The sequence below is a fragment of the Sarcophilus harrisii genome, chromosome 4 (assembly GCF_902635505.1).
Source record: "Sarcophilus harrisii chromosome 4, mSarHar1.11, whole genome shotgun sequence".
Lineage (NCBI taxonomy): Eukaryota > Metazoa > Chordata > Mammalia > Dasyuromorphia > Dasyuridae > Sarcophilus > Sarcophilus harrisii.
The window spans coordinates 444,241,559-444,262,308 of NC_045429.1; the positions used below are offsets into that span (position 1 = coordinate 444,241,559).

At 42.0% G+C, this 20,750-nt stretch overlaps 1 protein-coding gene across 1 annotated transcript in view; it reads right to left on the reverse strand.

Annotated features, from left to right (window-relative positions):
- The window catches only part of AUTS2 (activator of transcription and developmental regulator AUTS2), a 760,235-nt gene that overhangs the window by 411,078 nt on the left and 328,407 nt on the right, over positions 1–20,750 (reverse strand). The window lies entirely within an intron of this gene.

Genomic DNA, 20,750 nt, shown 5'->3' on the forward strand with positions numbered 1-20,750 from the left:
GAATTGGCCGTCCTAAAATTCCAGACGGTTACTGTTCCCAAATTACTCATGTTCCTTATGATCCCTAGCAGATCGGCATTGGAGACCAACGCTAAATGATGGAGTTAATTAGAGACAGCGCTCTCTTCGACCCCTGCTAAGGCTTCCAGATGAACCCCATTTCACAGCACTGTCTCTCCCAGGGAGGCCTTTCCTATTACTGAAGCTGGCCAGGTTCAGAGAGAGTGGGGGGAACAGAACCGCCGTTGCAGACACACAAGGCGCTCATCCCTCCCTCCTTTCCCCTTCCCCCACACCGCCCCGAGGGATGGCAATTATGTGGTGTGTTTTATGTCAGCTGTAGCAGCCAGTGAGGAGGAATGGACAAAGCAAGCCCTTGGGAGCGTTTCTTTTTTTCTCTTGGATCTCATCACCCATCAGCGGTCCCAGAGGGAGGCTGTTTGGACACATTTCATAATGGGATACAGAAGCCCAGGTTTACTTTGACTCGTTCCCTGTCTCCTTGGCTTGGCCACCTCCGGGAAGGGGGTGGGAGGATCAGGACAATTTATTCAGCTGGGCGGCCTTCCCCCTTGGAGGAGGAAAACACAGAGTTGTCAGCTTTTCCCTCCCCGCCATCTCCCTCGCCAACCTGGTCACCCTTCCAGGCTATGCTGCGCGCTTGTGCAAATATTATGGTTAAGATGGAGCCGGCCACCATTCCACTGGCTTAGGGGTGTTGGCGACATGGCTATAAAATCGGGTTACGAGCTGAAACTTGGCAGGGAGAGATTGAAGACCGGGGCCGACTATTGGCTGGAACTTGAAAACAGCCAGTTTCAACCTTGATGATTTATAAGAATTCAAGCAAGAAAGCAAACCTCAGCAAGGCATTCCGGCCTTCCCCATGACATAAAACACTCAGACGCTTTGACAAGCAGCTGGCTCGGCGGCCAAGGGCAGGAGACTCTGGCCGAGGACCCTGCTCAGAGTCTGGCTCTACCACTTCCCAGCACCTGTGGGGAGTGGGGCACGCGCTTCCCCGCTCGCTGGGTCTCACACACCACCCGTAAACTGGAGTTTGGCGAGGTGACGTCTAAGCTCTAAACTAGAATGATTCCCTTCTGCAGGGCTGTTCTTCCAGATACTTTACCCAACTGTAAAGTAAGCAAGGTCAGTTCTCCATCTTCTTTTCTGTTCCCAACCTCCAAGAGCCCACGGCCCGGAGATGATAGATAGGGGCTGCTTAACAAATGTTTGTTAAAAATGGGCTTTTTGGTGCAGCACCACGTACACTTTTTAAGTCAATGGTATGTACTCAATTTCTCAATGACACAATCTGGGACCCATAATTAACACGCCAGATAGCAAGAGTCAGGATCCAAAAGGATATTTGGGGTATTGGGTTGAACCTAAAGAGACAGAACTCAAGGAAAAACAAGTATAAAGTCCTATCCCTGGGTTCCAGAATTCAACATTTCTCATAGAGATTTAGAGAGAAGCAATTAGATAGCAGTTTGATTGAAGAAGAAAAAGGGATTTGGAGATTTGGATGAATTGCAAAAAGTAACTGGTCATTAGTGTAATAAGCAGATTTTAAAATGAAGGTAATCATGAACTCCATTAAGGGATAGGTTCCAGGAATAAAAGTTTCTTTGTGTTGGACAATGGCCTGATCACAAGCATCATGGGAAATTCTGGGTTAGAAGATTTTAAGAAGGATACTGAAAATGGGTGTTCTTTACTTAGGGTCTATTAACTTAATTTTTTTTTTTTGTTAACAGCATTTCAATATAATTTATTTCCTTTATAATTGACGTTTTATTTTATGCATTTGAAAATGTTAGTTCTTTGAGATCTCAGTGAGAACAACCACATCAGGAAGAAAGCCGTGTCCATTCTAAAAGCAAGTAAATATACTGGGAGTTAAGAAAGTTTGACGGTAAGAATATGTGACAGCAGAGGAGTAACAATGAAGTAACAGTCAGAATGGGTTCAAGGAGGATCACACCATGTTTTGGATGAGTTAGCAGATGAGAACCAACGTCCAGAATTTTTCTGATGCTGGTGATCAGATTCTGCCTGAGACTTTGCATCTGAGTAAGACTTGTGTGATTCAAAGGATGGAAACCATTAAAAAGACCATTTAAGCCTGGTAAATCTCATTAGACTTAACCAATGGAAAACTGGAAGCCACTGGGTCGAGGTGACCATGGTGCTGGAGGAAGCTGGAGATCTGCCTCTGAGGAAAAGGCCTCCGGACACAAGCCGGGCGATGTCTTGAGAGAGGATTCTTGGTCAGGGAGGAGTTTGAGGGAAGAAGTCCCATTTTACTATTAAGAATCCATGACTTTGGGACTAACTCTAGATCATGTTTGGGAATCTAGAACAATCCAACGGGAAGAAAGCAGTACCCTCACACCAATAAAATCCCAGATCTAGGGCTGTCTGAGGAGGTGATAGAGATCCACAGAAGGAAAAGAACCTTTTCTTCTCAAACTCACGAGCTTTAGGTCTTAGGTTCCTTCTTCTATCTTAAAAAAATGGAAATACCTCTTACCAATCAATGAAAACTGGTTGTTTTCTGTCTTTCTTTTTCAACATTCACTTTTATAAAATCTTGAGTATCAAACGTTTTCTCCCTACTGCTTTCTTCTTCCCATCCCCAAGACAGCAAACGATCTGATAGAGGTTATACACGTATAATTATGTTAAGCATATTTCCATATTAGTCACGCTGTGAAAGAAGGATAAGAACAAAAGGGAAAGACCACGAGAAAGAAAAAAATAAACAAAAGAAGTGGAAACAGTATGCTTCCATCTGCAGAATTGGCTGTTTTCAAAACAGAGTCCATTTTGGCCTTTGACTTTTAATGTCAAACTAAATACAACTTAGCAACAACTCACTGCAAGTTTGTTTAATGATGAGCTGAAGATTCCTTTTCCTTATTGGAATTGACAGGCAATGCATTTGGACTCTGTACTGATTACATGAAATTGTAAGTAGTTACAGCCTAATTGGTTAAAAAGAAAAATAATACAATTCTCTTAATGCAGCTACGCTCTGTGGTAAAGAAATGCTAAGACAATGGGAAAGACAAACCTCAACTTAATAATTTAAATGAATCTTGGGTTGACTCTCATATATAATGGTTTAAGAATGTACCAAACAAAATTGTTGTTCTCACTGATGAAAAAAATAATAATAATCTGGATTTTTTTCTGGCAATGGTCCATGGCACACATATAATAATGTTGGATTTCCCTAGTCTTCATTATGTGACTCTGGCTGGGTCTCTCAGAAGGACCAACCCCGGGAAGTGGTCATATGCTGAGGTAGGAAGGCCACCTGCCATCACCAACTCCATCTTCTCCCAGGCGATTGGGCAAAGAGGAAAGAGGAAGATTGTTCTAGGAGTGGGGGAAGCAGTCTGACTCTACAGTTAAAAACAGGCAAATCCTCAGTAGGAGAGAAGGAGGAATCATTAAAAACAAACCAGGAAAAAAACCCCTTACACTTGTTATCCAATACTCACATCGAAGAGGTTTTATATCCACACATTTTAAGAAACCAAAAGGGAGTCATAAACCCAATTCAATTTAATTGGGTGCTCTCCTGACAGAATTGTTATTAATAAGATTGCATTGTACAAACCGCCCTGAAATCCCAAATGCAGCCGACTGCACTAGCAAAAACATTTAACACCCAGCAAGCAACACGCGACTGAGTTGTTACCGCTCAGGCATCCTCCCCCACATCCTATCATCAAAACCCCCATCCTTCCTCCTCCTCTTTCTTTGAAAAAAAAATCCAATTCTAAAAAAAAAAAAATATAAGAAGCTTGTCTTGAGCAAGTCCCATAAATTATTCACATCATATTACAGTGTATGTCAGCAATCTTGCAGTGTTTAAAAAAACTTAACTACAAGCCAATTAAAATGTAAACTGAGAAAGACGGATGGGGCTGGGTCGCTCTGGTGTGAACTTGAGCAGCTCATAACAATATGCACTACAACTTCCAGACCTGCTAATTTGACAGCTACTTTCATCAGCAGAGTCTTTCTACCTCCTCCCTCCTCCTCTTTAAAAAAAAAAAGGAAAAAAAAAGACGAAGAAGTGTTTCTCTCAGGACAAATGGTTCCATATCCTTCCCCATCCAGCAGATTAATCCCTTGGGTCTTGTAATCCTTCACAGGCACTCATTGTGTTAGTTAGGAACAGATCAGTTATTTTTCCTTTCCTTTCTCTTTTTAAGGACGCACAGTGCACTCTCCACTGTGTCCCCAGGCTCTGGTTTATTGCCATTCTAAATCAAAATTGTTTCACTTGAAATAGAGCTCCGGGGAAGGGGCAATTGAAGGGGTTTTTCTGTTGGTAAGGCAGGGGAAGAAGGAAGTTTGTCAAAGGAAGGAGTCAATTGATTGTGATGATTTTCTCATTTAAAAAAAAGTCACCTTTAATTTTCTACACTATTTTACTGCCAAATAATTCACAAGAATAAATGAGTGAACATTTATTAAACACTTGCTTTATGTACTTCATTATCTGGATAATTCAGGTACATGGCAAATGTTTACTCATGTTTTACTTGCTTAATATTCAATGAACATTTATTGAATCATTTTGCTAAATAAGAGACAGAAAAAAGTGGTGAAACAGAAGAAAGACTAGAGGTCTGAATTCAAATTCCATCAGTTGGTACTTAATACCTGTGAAACCCTCATGCTAAAATATCCCAGAACCTCTCTAGAAGATGAAAGAGGGCTTAATGTTCTAAATTTATGATCCTACTCAGGTGGCCTTGGAAAAAATCATTGAATTTCCCCAGCCTTCCATTCTCTCAAGGGTTCAATAAATACTTGAACCAATGGCCTCTAAGTTTTTATCTTGTTCTAGATTGACGATTCTAAGAACCCATGCAATAGAATTCACTTGAGATTATTTATTAATTGTACATGGTTCAAAAATGAGAGGAAAAGTCTTTTTGGACACCATGAGCTTAAATTCTAGAAATAAATCTTGAAAAGATTCTCTGTCCATCCTTCCCTCAGACTTCTGAGGCCTCCTCTCCTCAAATCCCTTATCAAAACCAGTCTGGTTCATGATATTTTCAGCATTTCTCTCTCTTCTATCCAGCTCTATTGCTCCTTAGGTCCACAATTCTGCTATAACCTGCCTCCAATTGGCAAACTTGGGCATCTCTTTCTGAGGCTGGCACCTCTGAGAATTTATATGAGATCTCATTTATGAGAGGAGCATCAGTTAGAATTTAAAGCATGAACAAGGTGACTTTTTAAATAGGCTCTGGACAAGAATGAGAACAGACATTTTTGTCTCCTTTAGGACCCTGAAATGTGGGAGTATTGCATGGACTGAATCAACTTTTTCCCCTGAAATAAAATCAGGCAATACATTCCTTTACACTCCCTTTAATATTAAACAGTCAGAGATTCTTAAGATGGAGTGGACAGAATGTTGGATGTAGAAATAGAAGGACCTTAATTCAAATCCTGCTGTGGACACTTATTAGGCAAGTCACAATCTTTATATGCCTCGGTTTCCTTATCTTTAAAATAATACGTTCAGACCTTTCCCTTCTGGCTCTAAATCTATCAATAATCCTTTTAAGTTTGGAAGTCATCAGAACAAGAGTCTGCTCTAAAACAGAAGGCTGGTGGTCATCCAGTCTCCACTGACGAATTTCAAGGAAGCTCACTGCGGCTTACAATGGCTCTCATGGCCTCTTCCAACCTCATCTAATGCACCTAATGTTCAGGAAGGACGTCCTCAGAAACCTGTAGTCAATGCACCTTTAGCTGCCCCACTGGTTAACATACTGTCCTGTTACTTCAGGAACTCAGAGGAAATGGGTCCCCACAAAGCGCCTCAGTCTGAATGCAGAGGTAAAGCTCTTTAAGGCTCATGGCCAGTATGGGGAGCCCTGGGCGACTCAGTGGAGAGAGAAGTGGACTGGGAATCTGGAAGCTTACGGGATGTCACTTAAACTCTCAACCGCAGCTTCCACCTCTGTAAAATTGGGGATAATAATAGCCCTGACCTCACTATTGTGAGACTCAAATGAGCTAATATGCAATCTTAAAGTGCTAGGGATCTATGAAGCTACAGATGCTTATTATTAATGTTATTATTACTCATATTATCCATAGCTCATAAGACCCGAGTTAATCACAGGTTACATTTGTGAAACTTCAAGCACATGGATGCGGTCAATCAACTGGAACTGTCAACTCTTGCAGAGAAAGGTCCTACTCCAACCAGCCAAGACTAAAAGGAATCCCTCTGCTTTCTTGACAGGCAATGGTAATTGTTTCCAGGAATCAACACATACTCTTGAAGTCCTATAACGGCTGAAACGAATCAGTTCATTCATTCAACAAGCATCTATTAAGCACCTACTACATGCAAACAATGCAAATCAAGTCTCAGCTCCCACTGAAGTTGTCAGTAATGACAAAAAGATTTTAAGGGGAGATAATTAGTGATTTGTAGGATCAAAAAGATCTGAAATAGGAGGCTGTCCATGTTATTGTTGTCATTTGTCCTTGGTTCTCAAACCGGACCACAACACTGGAGAGGTGATGCTGTGACGTGCATATGAACTGTATGGGAGAGAGGGAGCACTAGGCAAGGTCACCGGCCTTGCTTTCACCTCCAGATCCTTCTGGGTCCATGGCCAGATACAGCTCGGGACTTGGAGACGGGCCTGGATGCAATGGGAGCCCATGGCCTTTTTAAGCTAAATCTTAAATCTTGAAGTATTTAGTGATCTGAAGAGCTGGAGGTGAGGAAAGAATATATCAGGGAGAAGAGACAAAAACATGGAGAATTTAGAAGGAATGCAAACTTAATTAGCAAATGCCGAACAGGCTTAAAGACATTTAGGTGTTGGCGTGGGCTCTTTCTTTTTTAAAGTCTCATTCATGGCCAAGACGGGTTTTAAAACAAACTGAAGAAACAGAAACATTTGCTAAAAGTGCTCATTAGGGAAGAAGCAGGAAAAACACAGTCTGATGGCCTTATGGGCGTCATATACAGAAAGCTCGGCTGAGGTACGAGCCCAAGGTCTCCAATTTGGTTCAAAACAGTAAACGGTGCACAAATATGGGCAACCCAACATGCTCTATTTTTAGGTCAACCTGAAATATACCATCCAAAAAGTTAAAATTTATAAAAGGAGAGTCAGGAGGAGACAAATGACTGAAGGAAAAAAAAAAAAACCTAAATTAACTAACCTCTTTGTACCTTATTTCCCTATTGAAAAATTTGCAGCATAAACCAGCTTTAGATTATATATAACCATGGGACGTGTCTAGATGCTAGATAATGAAAGATCCAAAGACAATACAAGATTTTCAGGCAAAAAGAGTAGTTTCAATATTGCCAATTTACTTTCCTTTCCAGATTCACCCTCAACCTCTTCCCCAACCCAAACCTAAAACAAAGCTCCGATGAGGATTCAACTTTAATTTCATCTCCCAGTATCATCCAGTTCTGAGATATGGAACTCAGTGAGCTGACTTGTGAATGTTTGCTGGATGAATATATAATCTTCCCATACTATGAATACTTAATAAAGTTAAAGTTGGTACCATGACGCTGAGAATGGGATTGATTATAAGCTTTGACTACCCATCCATGATGTAAAATCCTGGAGGATAGAGTTTCCTTTCATAAATTCTCTGTGTTTATATATATATAAAGAAACTTAATACATATAGGTAAATATATAGTTTATATGTATATACATGTGTGTCTATATCTGTCTCTCTGTGTATTGTTGAATTTATTAAGAATTGAATTTAGAATGGAAACCCCTTGAAAGCAAGGAATTCCCTCATTTTTTTAGTCTTTGAATCTCTAGGAATCAATATAGTGCTAAAAAAAAATCCCTAAAGATTAGGTCTGGAAGCGTGATTTCACTAGAATAGGAAAATCTCACTTTAAGGACTTCTACCAAAGCAAATCAGCACCTTTTCTGTTACTTATATTCTAAGAAAGAAAGGTTGCCTAGAACATTTATTTGCAGTATGTATAAGGGTTGGGACTTGAAACCAGCTCTTTCTGATTTTGCTGCCAGTTTTCCAAATGTATATTTATTTGAATCTAGACTATAATCTCCCTGAAGGTAAGGATCATTTTTATAGTATTTTATCTTAATCTACCTAGACTGTTAATAAATTCCTCTTTTGACAGCTAGATTTGATTAGAGCAAATAATAATAATAATAATAAAATATTGTGGGGTCAACAAAGAGCTTTGCATCTCCTTTGAACCTTATAGGAGCTCTGTGAAGTTTATCTCCCCTTAGTAAAATACAGCAAGTGGACAGCCAGGGTCCCACAGCTCAGTAAGTATCCCAGGCCAACTCTGAAGTCAGGTTTTTTTGACTCGAGCCTCCCACTTTATTGATTGTCCCTGGATCTAATTGGATTCCAAACAGCGGAGCCTGTGCAGGACAGTGTGTGATGGGCACAGAAGATAAACCGGGCAAACATTCGCTGATGGACTAATAAAAAGGACCAGGTTTTTGTTTGTTTGTCTGCTTGTGTCCAGGGACGGATAGAGGCCCTTTTTATTTTTCTCTATTAAAAGCACTGCCGCTTCACCTATTCCAAGAAGGATGGCTCTCTGCTCATTTCGCTTCCCCAGGCCATGCCCAAGTAACAGTGCAAATTGTTCCCCTGGGATGCTTTCTGATGGGCAGATTCTAATTTTCACTTTCAACTGAACTAAGGCACAGACTCAGTACGGCATTAGCATCTCATCCTAGGTAGAGCTCCTGGTGATAAATATTTCAAGGGAAGCCTTTCTGCAGTCTCGCTGCCATGCACCGAGCTGGATTATTTAAACAAGGTCTTCTGTCTCTTCCTTCCCCTCTCAATCGGAGCTCTGTTGCTAAACCACAAGACAAAAGCTTGCCACAGGGTAAGGGTGAGCCAGCAGACACTCTCCTGGTTGCCCCACGAGACCAGTGTCTCTTAAAAATATATCTAGTCATTAAGACTTTTCTGACAGTCATCAGCTCAGCCCCGCCGGATAGCAACCAGGGTGCAAAGTTTCCTAGGAGCACTGGCTCATTAAGGGGGGAAGGCATTATCTTAGCATTGATCTTATCTGTATGTTAAACACACTTAGCTCCTTGTCAAGACACTTAACTTTCCAATATGGTCAATTACCAGATAATAGCGCCCACTTTCTCATGTCTCACTGTTTCAATGGCCCGATCAATAAATCAGAGCACACCCCATTATTAAGGGCCTTCTGATGTCAGGCAGCCAGCCAGTCAGTGGGGAAAGAAAACCATTTCTCTAGATCTAGCCCTTGAAAATACAGTAGATGGTTCAGATTAATCCAATCTAAATGCCATTTTTTAAAATGTACCTTGCACGTGCAGGACAGCACACAAAGCAAAGAAGAGAAAAACCCCAAAACTAAAAAAAGGAAAAAAAGAACTTGACCTCAAGGAGCTTACATTCTACAGGGAGAAAGAAACATAATTGACGTGGATAGAGTAAATGCAACTTTGCAATATCGTTTAGTTAAACTGTCATTGAAGAATCACAGCGTGCGTACTTACAATTAGAATACATGGGTTCAGAAATCGTATAAAACAAAGACTATCTGTGTGATGTTGGGCCAGTCACACTGAGCTTCAGCTCGCTCATCTGGACAACTAGTGCTTGGTCATGAGTCTGATATAAGATAACATATGTCAAATGCTTCCCAAACCTAAAAGCTGAATGTTAGTAACTGTTAAACTAACTCATCCTCATTTTTAAATTTTTTTTTCAGAGTAGTTAGATAATGATAATGTTAAGATAATAGTTAAGATAATGATAGTTATCTCATATTTTTCAGAGTAGTTTAGATAAGATGATGATAGTTACCTCATATTTTTCAGAGTAGTTTAGCTATGATGGTGATGATTCTCAAATGAACCCAAGAAGAGCCCAGTGAGATAGATATTGCATGAATAATATGCAATTTATTCAATGAAAATAGGCATTTTACTGTTAAGAAAACCAAAGTTCAGAAAGTTTCAGTGTTTCTATTACAGTTACATACCTAATGTAATTGGTAGCATTTGAATCTGGGTCCTGATACCAAATCAAGCATTTTATCCAATATTTGAGAAATTCTACAACTCCACAATAAGTACTAGCAAGTGTTTCTTGCAGTGGAGATACCGAGAAAAGCAGAACCCGAGGTCTTTAGGCTATGCTCTCATGCAGCTCAGTTCATGAGCTTTTGATCCATGGCAGATGCCAGGCTCTGCAACTGGGCAATAATCCCACAGATGGGCTTGAGAAGGCCGATCTGGCCCAAAGGACTGGGGACTATTCAGCCAGTCAATATGAGTGGTGATCCATGGGAAAAGGGGTTTCTGCTTTCTCCATGACTCGAGAGATCAGTCAGAAGAATTTCCAAAAAGGCATCTCGAGTCAAGAGGGAAAGGAGAGAGGGGAAAGAGGGCAGGAGGAGGATGGGAGAGGAAAAGAGCCAGGACAGCATGAAATAGGCATGAAAACAGAAAATTGCTTCTTCCTCTTACCACTGCTCTTGCTTTTCCTGATGTTGAGTCACCTTGGAAAGTACTATCATCATTCACACTTATCGGTTTTTATTTTCCAAAAGAAACCTATTCACTTTAGACTTCCTTAGACTACTTCTAGGTCCAGATATAAACCAAGGACTCTGGCCAAAAGCAATAAAATCCCCACCTCACCTAAAAGAGATAAATACCTTCAGTTGAATCGCCATGAATTCAAAAGTTCCCCTTTCCTCTGGCCCAAGAAAGCTTACAAATCACTCTTCCTAAAACACATTGGGAAGAAGGCAGTAGGGATATTGTTATCTCTATCTGATAGATGAGGAAACTGAGACTCAGAGAAGTGACTTGATTTCCCCAAAGTGTCTAAAGCTAGGGCTCAGATCTGGCTCTTGATACCAAACTCAGGACTGTTTCCATAATACCATTTTGATATGCTATTCAAGTCAAGGAAAATCTAATTTCCAAAATTAAATAAAAAATTATTGATCTCTTTTGCTTCTAAATCTGTTATTTTTTTTTTAATTTGCTAATCCTCCAAATTGTATCTCATCTTATATGGTGTGTGTGTGGGAATGTAGCGGAATCACACATAGTTTGAGCGTACCCACACACACATATTCACACTTTTTCTATCCCTCTCTGTCTCTCTCTATCTCTGTCTCTCTTAGTCCCCCCCTCTCCACCGGGAGGAAGGGATATGCTTTCCATCTATTTTCCTCTAACATCAAAAAGCTTTCAATTACTCAATTTCAATTACTCTTCTCCTTTCCCTTCCTTTCCTTCTCTCCTCCTCTTCTCCCAGAACATTTTCAATCAGTTGAAAGACAGTTTGCATTGAGGATGGAACAAACATATCAATTCTGCCTGATTTAATGACATTTATTCCTTCCCTAATGGCCACCCTCAAGAACAGTTTCCTACCTTGGAACTACAAATGGGCAGCGTGGGGAAAAGTTGCTAAATTAGTTTTTATATTGCACCTGTAGTGAGCAAAGACCTATCTTTAGTCCATGAGAAGATACAAAGGTCAACAAGACCGAGTTTTCCCCCTACAGGAGCTTACAATCCACTTGGGAAGGTAGGACATGAAAAGAGAGCACGATCATTTGTACGCGCCAAACGGAGGCACAGATTTGGGGGATCAGAGCGTGTAAGGGCCTGACTTAACCAAAGGAGGAGCCGTTCGGGAAGGGGTCTGAGGGAGTAGAGGGGCTTGCCCACCACCAGGTGGGGTAACAGGAGCCTAGATTGCTTGAGACCAAATCCTGTACTCCTAGGACCACAGACTTGGAATCGGTGAGGACCTCAGAATACTCCATGTCCCTCACCAAGTGACAAGAGGTTTGCCTCAGGGAAAGCGAGGGGAAGGGGCAGGATCCGGACCCAGATCCCTTACATTCAAACACAGGGCGACCTGGCCACTGCTTTGCCACCTCCCACATTCTGCACAGATGGCAGAACTTGGGGCACGTGGGGAAAACGCTGGCTGTGCAGCTTGAGGACTCGAGTTCAAATACTGACTGACACGTCTCACTCTGAGAAGTCACTTAGTATCCCAGAGTCAGCGAGGGCCTTTAGAAATCCCACAACAGGATGGTCCAGGAGAGGAAGGTGAAGTCTGACTGGTTCGGGTCATGGGCAGGATTCGAGCAGAGGTCTTCTGCCTCGAGCTATGTCTTTTTTCTGCTTTGCCGTCCCTTCAGGCCTCCGTGTTCTTGTCTGTAAATCAAAGGGCCGGCTGGCCTCTAAGATCTCTCCAAGTTCTAAATCTGTGACTCTCCCAACACTTTCCCAGCTAAAGATCAAACATCCAGCTACAAAATACCTGTCTCTTGGCTATGGGTCCCAAGAGAACACCCGTCTTTGGAGATTTCCTGAAAAGGTTCCGTTCTGCCCTGGCCAGACAGATTTGAGGAGCTGCGTTTCCTGCGGTATTTCAGGATCACAATTTCCTGTCTAGAACAGAACCTGGATACACAGAGAGGGAGAGAGAGAGAAAGAAGAAGGGTGTGGAGGAGGGTGTCAGGCAAGGGAGGGAGAGGAAGAGGGAAAGAGAGAGAGAAACAGAAGGAGAGAAAGGGAAAGAAAGATGGAGTGGGAAAGGGAGACAGGATAAAGAGTCAGTTCTGGAGCTGGTCTGGTTTTTCTTTTATTGAAACCAGTTCCTCATTCCTAACTGTCACCAGTGTAAACATCCAATCTGCTGTTAAAAAGAATCCGTCCAACCGGAGGAACAAATGACAATGGCCCAAGAATGGAATCCCACCATCCACATAAGTCAGCATTTGTCATCTTTCAAATGCTAAGAAATTTTTGTGGTCCTGGCACTTCCAGGAAAGGCTCAGTAGGGTTTCCATAATAATCGCTTCCCAGAGCCCAACTCCTTCCTTTGTATTGCCAAAAGGTTGTTAAAACGTCTACTCTAAATCAGAATTCTTTAAGAAGTCTTTTTTTATTATTAAAAAAAACCACGTTCCCTCAAAGTCAAGCTCGTTCTTTTGAAGTTGCCTGCTTTCAGAGAGTTTTGTTCTGTTTAATAGCTTCCAGAGTCAAGAAGGTCTCAGGTAGAACCGAGTCACCTAACCACATGAGCAATTAGTTTCTCCAGACAGTGTGTCTGTTGTAATGTAGTTCACTTAACTTCACATGGTGAATCACCTCCCTTTGATGCCTTTTCCCCCTTTCTATTAATTTTCTTCCTGCTTCCCTTGGCAGATGCCTGTTTGGTTGCTTGACCTTCTCTCGCTGCTTGGGGAGACTCCCCATCTCTCTGGGGAAGGTGTGCACTCCGCCGTCCACCAGACTTTACCACTGCGGTCAAAGCTAAAAAACCGATTCATCAACAAGCATTTACCCAGTGTTCATTACAGGCCGATCCCTGGAAATGGGGACAATCTCTGCCCTCAAGGAGTTTATAATCTAAACAAAAAGCTACCCTCCGGATGCATGATTCCCCTCGGACCCAAACTAGCTTCACGACCCTGGCACAGGGCCATGATCTTCCAAGTTCCTCAGACACCTAACTTGCTGAGACAGCGCTCACCTGCACTGGAAGATTTCTTCAAAAAATATCTATTATTTCTAATTTTTGAAATTAGAAGTCTGCCTTAAATAAACCCTAGAAAACATACAATGACATGTTGGATTTAACATATATTTTCACATGCTGAACATATATTTTGGATTATCTGCCATCTAGGGGAGGGAGTGGGGGGAAAGAGCAGAAAATTTGGAATACAAGGTTTTGCAAAGATCGATGTTGAAAAATTATCTGTGCATCTGTTTTGAAAATAAAAACTTTTAATAAAAAATAAAATAAATGACTGAAGGACACTAACCAATGGGAAAAACAAATCCATGAAAGAGTGAGGCTTGAGCTGAGCATGGACTTAGGCTAGGGAGGGTTCTGGGAAGCAGAGAGGAGGAAGAGTGAATATTCCGTGCAGATGTTTTTTTGGGGTGAACCCTGAAACTGTGTCCCCTTTAATCTGTAAAAGGAGAGCGATTCAGAGTTCACCTCCATCAGATGGAGCAACCTAAAGATACAGAAATGGGACACTGAATATTCTGTGGGGGGAGATTTGAAGGAAGTCAGGTTAATGGGACAGTAGAATGTAAAGGAGAATAATGTCTAATCATCCTAGAAGGTAAGGTTGGAGCCAGACTGGGAAACGGTTTAAATGACAAACAGAAAATTTGATTTTATCCTACAGACAGGCAATGGAGAGTCAGTGGTCCAACAGAACTCAAGTAATAGAGAGTAAAAATCAGACTGTAGCCATCATACACCCACAATCCACCCACACACTTTTGGCAAAACTTAGTTAAATTCAATTTTAAAACTTCAACATGTACTTGTTTAAAACAAAAAAATTAACAGCCAAAGGCAGGGGAAAAGAGGAGAAGGAAGAGGAAGAAAGAAGAAAAGGAAGAAGCTGAAGAAGAGGAAGAAAAATTAAATAGTCTTTGTTCTCTAGTAAATAGTCTTTGTTCTCTAGAAGTTTACATTCTATTAAGGGATTTATAGGGTAAAGTTAGGGCATCTCCAGAGCAGTAAAAATGAATTGGTTCAAGGCCAAAGACTATATTCTTTTAGGTGAATGGGGATGTGAAGGAAAAGAAACCAAGGCCTGGTCAATATAAGTAAAGCCAAGGTATGATCATTCTAAAAGATGATGGTAATTTCAGTGTCTGGAGGGATTTATGAAGAGCATCTACAAAATAACTTTTTATTGTTGTTGAAATCTAAAATGGAACTTCAAAGGAAAACCAGCTCACTTCCATGAGGATCAATGATAGATATCTGGAGATCTTATTGGGGATTAGGGGAAGGGGAGAAGAAACCTAGAAGGGTCAAGAAACTTCCTAGACGTCCAGTGACCAGCTGAAGTAAACTCAGGTCCTAACAAGAAGTATCATATGGAAGAAAGGGCAGAGGTTTAGAACCAGAGGACCTACCCTCAAGTTAAGGTTTTCTACCAACATCGAGGCTCTCTGGAAATGTGCTTTAATCTCCATTTCCCTGAGTTTTCATGTCTGTAGGATGAGGAAAGGGCAGCTGAGTGCACAGAACAAGTGACCTGGAATCAGAAAGACTCATCCTGAATTCAAATCCAGCCTCAGACACTTTCTAGCTGTATGATCCTGGCAAATCCCTGTATCCTGTTTGCCTCAGTTTCCTCCCCTGTAAAAATGAGCTGGAGAAGGAGATGGCTAAGCACTCCATAGTCTTCCTGAGAAAACCCCAAATGAGTCATGAAGAGTTAGACTGGACTGGAGTAACTGAACAATAACAAAAGATGGATGGGGAAGAAGGACCTTTAAGGTCATTGCAAGCTCTAGTACTGTGATCCTAGATACCCAGAAGGCTCCTGGCCCCCAGTTCAATACTCTTCTTCCTTCCTTTCTTGGTATATTAAAAGGAGGAAAAGATCTCCAAAATATAGCAGAGAATCAGTGATGAAAAGTCCATGGAGAAAATGTAGACACTCGTGCGCAATTCCTATCTTACCTCCCTCGTCACAGGTCACTCCTTACCCCCTCGATAATTTAATTCAATTCGAGAAACATTTTTAAGCACCTACTATGGCCAGATACTGCTAAGAACGGGGTGTCTGCCTTCAGAGAGTTGACCATCTAACGAACCATGGGATCATCCTTCTGAAAAGCTGACGGCCCTCCAGGGACGACTTCTTATCCATTTGGGAGAAAAGAGAACATTCATCTGTCTGCTCAGTTTTGCCCCTTTTCCTTCCCGGGACAGCTGTTGGACGCTTTCCTAATGAGCCTAGCTTGACAAAGCAAAGAGTACAGCGGTTATTTAAACAGGAAACAATATGAACAATGGCCTATCAGATGAAAGATGACCAAGGCTAATTGAACTGTTTGCTTAAGATCTGTATCAGGGTTATTAAAGTCACTGAAGGAAAAGCAGATGTCTTTGAGCGTGCAAGTCTGATTTTTCCATTGTTACTTATCCAGGCAAATGAAGCTCAATAGAGAATCACATGACATCCGAGCAAAGTATATTGACTAGTTCCTATGTTTGAATTCTATTAATCTAATTTCGGAAGGCAGAGTGTGGTGTTGGGTTACAGAGGAAGGGGGGCCCATATAACCCTTCTGGCTGCAGGATTTTTTCCCTCCTCTATCAGGGCTCAATCTTGCTTGTCCTTCTCCAAGAAAGCTGAGCCTGGATCCCGTGATAAAAGGTTGGTTGGTTTCCCACAGGTTTATTTATTTCCAGGCCCCTCTTTGCCTCCCCCATAACACACTTAATCCGGGGCTTTTGGCTGGCTTTCTTTAATGCCTGGGCCAATCTGAAGAGCGGGGACACTTCCTTTTGTGGGGAGAATAGAGTGTGATGCTTTAGCACCTAATGCAAGAAACAGATTTCTTTTCTGGACCCGTCAGGACACATCTCTCACAGAGACCCCGACTCACTACATAGTTTTACTTAATTTTAAAACCAAGCTTTCCCATCCTGGTCCCATCGATATGCTGCTGGATATAACAATGGTCCATTCATTTAACACATTCCCTCCCCAATGACTCCATCCTTTCCCTTTCTCTCCCATTCCCCCCTTCTCTCTCTCTGTAAGCATCATGAGCTTATTAGCTTCACAGAAAGAGGAGTCTCTGCTGACCTCACAAAGGATGTGAGCATTCATAGCTAAAATGCCAAATGGGACAGTCCTTTTCCAACTGGCTTCTAAAGACACAAAAGGCACTAACTGGAATAAGGATCAGCACCCAGGCTTCCCCACTTCTTCTCCATCCTGCCGGCCCTTGAGACGGCCTCCCCTCGCTTAGGCAAAGATGAGGGAAACAGACGTTTCTGAGCTGGAATCTGGGTAGGAGCACCCTCTCGGGCGGCTGGCGCGTCTCCGCGGCTCTCCAAAAGGGCTGGTGAGGGGCCGTCAGCATCCCCCTCCTGGAAGCCTCCGCAGATCTGAGCCTGGGACCCAGAAGGCATTTTGGAAGAGGCCTGCAAACCCCTTGGTACACATGGCCTACACCCCCCGGTCCCGTTCCAAACGGGTTTATGGCCACACATAAAACTCTTCCCACTTAGGATCCCCACCCTTTAAATTGGCTTACACTTTAACCATAGCCTGAGCTACAGGAACTTTAATGATTATGTCTAATACACACCCTTCCTATAACATACCAAGCCTCCCAACTGGCTTCTTCCCCTCTCCCAACACATGGGCTGGAGGTGTTAAATTACAGCCACTCCATGGCTGCTTTAAGCCTCGAGGCACCGAGTTCCCTTCATACAAAGCCTTTCAGAGGAAATGTCTGAACTTAAACTCCTTTGTACGTGGCGTTAACGTGGCCAAGTCCTCAAGATGCAGGCATTTCTGTTCTGTCTCTGCTCAAATTCTGGGAGCATCTACGGGACCCTGAGAAGAAAGTTGCAGGGAAGGAGAAGAAGTCCTCCGAGAAGCAATGGAGGCAACACAAGGGAAGACAGATGGATATGGGGGAAGATGCTACACTGGGTGGCAGATGACCAAAGGGGAGCCACTGATTGACTTTGGTTTTGTGGGCAAATCTCTATTTTACATGTTACTTTCTTTATATGAAAAAAAAACACGGCAAAGGGGTTGATCTAGCTAAAAGATTCTTAGTCTCCTTGGCTCTCAAAGTTCTAGAATTCGATTAAATTGCTACAGGTTCAGTCAATTGGGTAAAGTAGCACAAGGAAAGGAGGAGACAAGTGTCCATGAGACGTTGAAGAACAGATATCAAATACCACCATCCGTGGGGAGCTTTGCCCGGGCCCTGCAAAAGCCTTTCCACTGGTATTAATTTCCACATATACTGCAACCGTGTGTGTGCATGTAAATGTGTGTACATGTGAGAACATGCACATGCAGTCCACACATATGTACATATATGTATATATGTGCTATTTTTGGTTTGAATTAGTTGTATTTTCAGTTGTATCCAACTTTTTGTGACAGCATTTTGAGGTTTTCTTGGCAAAGATACTGGAGCAGTTTGCCATTTTCTTCTCCAGTTCATATTATAAAAGAGGAAACTGAGACAAATAGGGAAGGGACTTGCCCCCCAGCTACTAAGTGTCTGAGGTTGGATTTGAACTCAAGAAGATGAGTTTTCTGGACCCCGACTTGGAGCTTTACCTAGCTGCCCCATATATACCCCACAAAAAACCTTCCCACAAAGTGTTTATATAATGCACAAACACTATATATAATGAACATTACATATATCATATATGTATTATAGTTTTGGTGAATGGAGAGATTTATATATGGATATGTAGGTATACACATTCATGATATGCAATACAGATGTTACACATATGTAATATCTATCCATCAATTTTTTTTATCTGTTTATAATTTTTTTCTGCAAATAATCCCCACAATTAGAATATAAGCTTTTTGAATCCAAACCAGCCTTGTATGCTCAGTGCTTAGTACAATGCAGAGTACTTTGCAAGCACTTAATAAATGTTCATTGACCAACTGACACAGACATGAGAAAGACATCAGAGGCTCAGAAGTCTAGAGCAATTAAGGGATTAAGAAATCATTTCTTTCAACCTCTTCCTTTTCTAAGTGAGGAAAATTAGTCTGTCATGGACTAAGTGACTTGTCCAAGTTCTCCCTCAAATGACTGATCAACAAGATTTATTAAGTGTCTGCTTTTCACCAGGCACCGGGATCTAGGTGCTAGGAACACAAAGTTGTAAATAAAACACAACTGGGCCCTCCAGTAACTACCTGGGGCAGGCAACACAGACAGAAGTATGTACAAAATAAAGAGGGATTCATTATCAAAAAGCCCAGAGATGGGCAACTGGCTTCCCCAAAACCTTAAGTATCGATGACCAGCTTTAGATGCGCTTAGATGGAAGAAATTCTACTCGAGGCTCTTAGGAAAAAGAATCTCAGCACCGAGTTGGTAATGGGAGAGAGGAACCTATTCTAAGGCAAATTTTATTCATTGATTCTTTATTCCCTTATTCCTTTATTTATTCCCTTCTATATCCCAGACATCCTTGAATGATTGTTTTAGAGTTATTCTTAATCCCAGGTGGTCTCTTCCTCACCTTCATCTTAAATGGTGAAAATGAAGAGAAAATTAAGGGCCACATGACTTTTCAAAGTGGTGAGTAACAGGCTAAAAACTCGAGTCCAGATACTCTGACCTCAAACTCAATGTTCTTTCCCTTACCACAGACTACCTTAAAAAGTAGGCTGGGGTCACTAACCTTTGAACCCTGGTCACTAACTCCTGAGAGGTCAGTTCTCCCTTCTGCCATATTTACAACACGTTCTGCACTAAGCAGCGAACCAAATTCATGGTTATTCCAGAGCTCAGTCAGCACTATCGACTTGGAATCCAAGTGTTCCAGCTACCCACATTTCCACCCAATACACTAATTCCTTTGGTTGAACTATCCCACACATGGTGCTCCTTCTGGAAAAAAACAAAATAAAAAAAAATAAAACCAAAATGGTGCCTGGGAAGCACTAGGAATGACTGGGGGGAAGGTGGGGGAGAGAGAAGGGGATTTATACGGCATTCCACCAGAGGTCAACTTAAAGCTACACTCCAAGTGTTCATGAAATCCTACTAAAAGAACTGGGATAGTTCCAATATTCCTACTTAAAAAAAAACTGGATAGAAATCCAAAAATTTTGGCCACTTTCATCTGTTGTAAAAACATCTTTTGTTTAAACAAAGTCTCCACTGCCATATTTTCCGGCTCACAAGGTAATTTTCAGGGTGGTACAAAACTCACTAGGGCCCTATTTTTTAAAAATAGGGGGAAGAAGAAGAGGGTAATGAAGAAAGTCTACCTCTCCAGCAGAAGCTTTTCGGTTCCATAACAAAGTACAGACTGCCTGTGTAATAACACCACATTTAACAGTCTGGGCTGGAATACAATAAGTCTGATCAGCCTACAAATTCTGCAATGAAACCTGGCCAGAATCAATCAATCTCTCTCTCTGTCTGTCTCTCTGGTCTCCCTCTCTTTTCTTCTCCTTTCCTATTCCCTCCCTCCCTCCTTCCCTTCCTCCTTCTCTCTCTCTCTCTCTTCTCTCTCTCTCTCTCTCTCTCTCTCTCTCTCTCTCTCCTCTTCTCTGTCTCTCTCCCTCTATAATCTCTTTCCCTCTCAAACCTCTCCCTCCCTCCCTCTCTCTTCTTTCTTTTTCTCCTTCTCTCTCTTCTTTCCTTCCTCCTTCCCTCCCTTCTCCTCTCTCCTCCCTCTCTCTCTCCTTCTCTCTCTCCTCTCCCTTTTCCCCCTCTCTCTTCTTCCCTCCTTCCCTCCTTTTCTCTTCCCTCCCTCCCTCTCTATCCCTTCCTCTCTCTCTCCTCCTTCCTTCTCTCTCTCTCTCCCCAAACCAGACTTACAATAAAAGCCATCTGTAGAAGTGCCAATTATCCTTCTCCTCAAATGATTATGTTCCACCGAGTTTTGCTGACAAGCAAGTTATGCCACATTTTAATAGGCAATAAAATGTATTATTAAATAATTAGGAGCTAAGAAACAGAAATTAGAGGGCACTTCCCTTCCCAGGCATCCCCCCAGTACTTCCAGCTATTGATTTAAGGCAACCCGAACCTCTGAAGAGGACGGAATGAAACCTGATCCAGCCATTTACGGGGAGACAATTACAAGGCTAACGAGTGATGGCGGAGAACGGGCTGGAAGAA